Genomic DNA, 5,000 nt, shown 5'->3' on the forward strand with positions numbered 1-5,000 from the left:
CATAGCTGCCTTCCAAGCAGTTGACCCGGGTTCGATTCCCGGCCAACGCAGATCAAATCTTTAAATTGTTCAAAATGCATTTTTTGGAAATCAGACTCATGCTGAAAGCAAAGCTGACACACTTTTCGTGAAAATCAAAACCCCATCCAGGAAAGGTTCTTGCATCCTAGTTTCTGCAACTGTCTATCGGTGAGGGGATTGAAGCGAGCAGGGCTCCTGGCCCCTCCCCGACAAAGCCCTGACGAAGGCCTGACAAAGGCCTATTCGCCTTGCCCTGACGGGCCTTGGTCCCAGCAGGCCACCGAGCACAGCACCTCAGCCTATTAGAGTGAGGTTTCAGGATCTCTCTCATCCTGTAAACCAACATACTGAAGAAGGTGAAACGTGTGGCTGCGCTCCTCACATGCTGAAGCAGCAGCAGCCCTTTCCCTGAAGCAAAGTTCCTTCATTCCTCCCTCCCATAACCCTTAGCAGGGGATTTATGGTAATTGAGTTGAGTTTCCAAACTGGCCCTTCCTTCCTTCCTTCCCATATCTGCCAGCTCGAGAAGGCTTGTTTTGTTGCACCTGGGAAGTAAAGTATCTATTTGCGAGAGAGAGAGAATGAGAGAGAGAGACAGAGAGAGAGAGACAGAGAGAGAAGGGGAAGGGGTGTTGGCAGTTAGGGTGTGAGCTAGAGAAATGAGGCCTGTCTGCAAAAGGCCATGGGATGGGAGTGCGTGGTTGCAGGTTGTTTGGCTTTGTAAGGCCTACTGCCCGCTTCACTCGAAACTGGGTCTAGGGTTGTCGGTTTGTAGGCTGTAAAAGCCCAGAAAAGCTCTTGTTCTCCAACCAGCAGAGTGGCGCAGCGGAAGCGTGCTGGGCCCATAACCCAGAGGTCGATGGATCGAAACCATCCTCTGCTAACTTTTTTCAAATTATGTTTTTGTGTCATGGCATTAGGGCACAAAGAGCTGTAAGTGCCTGGATGCAATGTCATTCCTTGAACTTGCTGCCTCGTTCCACTCTTGCGCTAAATAGGAGAGGGTCCCAGCCCAGCCAACAAAATGTACTGTTCAATCAAACCAAACTTAAAACCAAGCTCCTTTTTTAAGGGGTCCCGGGGAAATGTTGGGCTGACCGGCAAGACCTCATGATGCGAACTGCTTCTGCGTCAAACGCAAGCTTTTTTCATTCCCAGCCAATGACTTATTCTTATTTCTAAGGGCCGCTCCATCAGATAGCCCAGACAGGCAGGCGTTGGTGGTATAGTGGTGAGCATAGCTGCCTTCCAAGCAGTTGACCTGGGTTCGATTCCCTGCCAAAGCAGATCAAATCTTTAAATTGTTCAAAATGCATTTTTTGGAAATCAGACTCATGCTGAAAGCAAAGCTGACACACTTTTCGTGAAAATCAAAACCCCATCCAGGAAAGGTTCTTGCATCCTAGTTTCTGCAACTGTCTATCGGTGAGGGGATTGAAGCGAGCAGGGCTCCTGGCCCCTCCCCGACAAAGCCCTGACGAAGGCCTGACAAAGGCCTATTCGCCTTGCCCTGACGGGCCTTGGTCCCAGCAGGCCACCGAGCACAGCACCTCAGCCTATTAGAGTGAGGTTTCAGGATCTCTCTCATCCTGTAAACCAACATACTGAAGAAGGTGAAACGTGTGGCTGCGCTCCTCACATGCTGAAGCAGCAGCAGCCCTTTCCCTGAAGCAAAGTTCCTTCATTCCTCCCTCCCATAACCCTTAGCAGGGGATTTATGGTAATTGAGTTGAGTTTCCAAACTGGCCCTTCCTTCCTTCCTTCCCATATCTGCCAGCTCGAGAAGGCTTGTTTTGTTGCACCTGGGAAGTAAAGTATCTATTTGCGAGAGAGAGAGAATGAGAGAGAGAGACAGAGAGAGAGAGACAGAGAGAGAAGGGGAAGGGGTGTTGGCAGTTAGGGTGTGAGCTAGAGAAATGAGGCCTGTCTGCAAAAGGCCATGGGATGGGAGTGCGTGGTTGCAGGTTGTTTGGCTTTGTAAGGCCTACTGCCCGCTTCACTCGAAACTGGGTCTAGGGTTGTCGGTTTGTAGGCTGTAAAAGCCCAGAAAAGCTCTTGTTCTCCAACCAGCAGAGTGGCGCAGCGGAAGCGTGCTGGGCCCATAACCCAGAGGTCGATGGATCGAAACCATCCTCTGCTAACTTTTTTCAAATTATGTTTTTGTGTCATGGCATTAGGGCACAAAGAGCTGTAAGTGCCTGGATGCAATGTCATTCCTTGAACTTGCTGCCTCGTTCCACTCTTGCGCTAAATAGGAGAGGGTCCCAGCCCAGCCAACAAAATGTACTGTTCAATCAAACCAAACTTAAAACCAAGCTCCTTTTTTAAGGGGTCCCGGGGAAATGTTGGGCTGACCGGCAAGACCTCATGATGCGAACTGCTTCTGCGTCAAACGCAAGCTTTTTTCATTCCCAGCCAATGACTTATTCTTATTTCTAAGGGCCGCTCCATCAGATAGCCCAGACAGGCAGGCGTTGGTGGTATAGTGGTGAGCATAGCTGCCTTCCAAGCAGTTGACCCGGGTTCGATTCCCGGCCAACGCAGATCAAATCTTTAAATTGTTCAAAATGCATTTTTTGGAAATCAGACTCATGCTGAAAGCAAAGCTGACACACTTTTCGTGAAAATCAAAACCCCATCCAGGAAAGGTTCTTGCATCCTAGTTTCTGCAACTGTCTATCGGTGAGGGGATTGAAGCGAGCAGGGCTCCTGGCCCCTCCCCGACAAAGCCCTGACGAAGGCCTGACAAAGGCCTATTCGCCTTGCCCTGACGGGCCTTGGTCCCAGCAGGCCACCGAGCACAGCACCTCAGCCTATTAGAGTGAGGTTTCAGGATCTCTCTCATCCTGTAAACCAACATACTGAAGAAGGTGAAACGTGTGGCTGCGCTCCTCACATGCTGAAGCAGCAGCAGCCCTTTCCCTGAAGCAAAGTTCCTTCATTCCTCCCTCCCATAACCCTTAGCAGGGGATTTATGGTAATTGAGTTGAGTTTCCAAACTGGCCCTTCCTTCCTTCCTTCCCATATCTGCCAGCTCGAGAAGGCTTGTTTTGTTGCACCTGGGAAGTAAAGTATCTATTTGCGAGAGAGAGAGAATGAGAGAGAGAGACAGAGAGAGAGAGACAGAGAGAGAAGGGGAAGGGGTGTTGGCAGTTAGGGTGTGAGCTAGAGAAATGAGGCCTGTCTGCAAAAGGCCATGGGATGGGAGTGCGTGGTTGCAGGTTGTTTGGCTTTGTAAGGCCTACTGCCCGCTTCACTCGAAACTGGGTCTAGGGTTGTCGGTTTGTAGGCTGTAAAAGCCCAGAAAAGCTCTTGTTCTCCAACCAGCAGAGTGGCGCAGCGGAAGCGTGCTGGGCCCATAACCCAGAGGTCGATGGATCGAAACCATCCTCTGCTAACTTTTTTCAAATTATGTTTTTGTGTCATGGCATTAGGGCACAAAGAGCTGTAAGTGCCTGGATGCAATGTCATTCCTTGAACTTGCTGCCTCGTTCCACTCTTGCGCTAAATAGGAGAGGGTCCCAGCCCAGCCAACAAAATGTACTGTTCAATCAAACCAAACTTAAAACCAAGCTCCTTTTTTAAGGGGTCCCGGGGAAATGTTGGGCTGACCGGCAAGACCTCATGATGCGAACTGCTTCTGCGTCAAACGCAAGCTTTTTTCATTCCCAGCCAATGACTTATTCTTATTTCTAAGGGCCGCTCCATCAGATAGCCCAGACAGGCAGGCGTTGGTGGTATAGTGGTGAGCATAGCTGCCTTCCAAGCAGTTGACCTGGGTTCGATTCCCTGCCAACGCAGATCAAATCTTTAAATTGTTCAAAATGCATTTTTTGGAAATCAGACTCATGCTGAAAGCAAAGCTGACACACTTTTCGTGAAAATCAAAACCCCATCCAGGAAAGGTTCTTGCATCCTAGTTTCTGCAACTGTCTATCGGTGAGGGGATTGAAGCGAGCAGGGCTCCTGGCCCCTCCCCGACAAAGCCCTGACGAAGGCCTGACAAAGGCCTATTCGCCTTGCCCTGACGGGCCTTGGTCCCAGCAGGCCACCGAGCACAGCACCTCAGCCTATTAGAGTGAGGTTTCAGGATCTCTCTCATCCTGTAAACCAACATACTGAAGAAGGTGAAACGTGTGGCTGCGCTCCTCACATGCTGAAGCAGCAGCAGCCCTTTCCCTGAAGCAAAGTTCCTTCATTCCTCCCTCCCATAACCCTTAGCAGGGGATTTATGGTAATTGAGTTGAGTTTCCAAACTGGCCCTTCCTTCCTTCCTTCCCATATCTGCCAGCTCGAGAAGGCTTGTTTTGTTGCACCTGGGAAGTAAAGTATCTATTTGCGAGAGAGAGAGAATGAGAGAGAGAGACAGAGAGAGAGAGACAGAGAGAGAAGGGGAAGGGGTGTTGGCAGTTAGGGTGTGAGCTAGAGAAATGAGGCCTGTCTGCAAAAGGCCATGGGATGGGAGTGCGTGGTTGCAGGTTGTTTGGCTTTGTAAGGCCTACTGCCCGCTTCACTCGAAACTGGGTCTAGGGTTGTCGGTTTGTAGGCTGTAAAAGCCCAGAAAAGCTCTTGTTCTCCAACCAGCAGAGTGGCGCAGCGGAAGCGTGCTGGGCCCATAACCCAGAGGTCGATGGATCGAAACCATCCTCTGCTAACTTTTTTCAAATTATGTTTTTGTGTCATGGCATTAGGGCACAAAGAGCTGTAAGTGCCTGGATGCAATGTCATTCCTTGAACTTGCTGCCTCGTTCCACTCTTGCGCTAAATAGGAGAGGGTCCCAGCCCAGCCAACAAAATGTACTGTTCAATCAAACCAAACTTAAAACCAAGCTCCTTTTTTAAGGGGTCCCGGGGAAATGTTGGGCTGACCGGCAAGACCTCATGATGCGAACTGCTTCTGCGTCAAACGCAAGCTTTTTTCATTCCCAGCCAATGACTTATTCTTATTTCTAAGGGCCGCTCCATCAGATAGCCCAGAC

At 50.0% G+C, this 5,000-nt stretch overlaps 2 non-coding genes across 2 annotated transcripts in view; both read left to right on the top strand.

The window, feature by feature from the left end:
• The window catches only part of TRNAG-UCC (transfer RNA glycine (anticodon UCC)), a 72-nt gene extending 22 nt beyond the window's left edge, over positions 1-50 (top strand). The window contains exon 1 of the tRNA in view: positions 1-50. This exon is cut by the window's left edge and continues 22 nt beyond it. This is a non-coding gene — a tRNA (tRNA-Gly).
• A 2,442-nt stretch (positions 51-2,492) lies between these two features.
• Positions 2,493-2,564, top strand: TRNAG-UCC (transfer RNA glycine (anticodon UCC)). The gene has a single exon. It is a non-coding gene; the product is annotated as a tRNA-Gly (tRNA).
• Positions 2,565-5,000: the final 2,436 nt, after the last annotated feature.

This window comes from Ambystoma mexicanum, chromosome 6q (assembly GCF_040938575.1).
Source record: "Ambystoma mexicanum isolate Mex_15411 chromosome 6q, UKY_AmexF1_1, whole genome shotgun sequence".
Lineage (NCBI taxonomy): Eukaryota > Metazoa > Chordata > Amphibia > Caudata > Ambystomatidae > Ambystoma > Ambystoma mexicanum.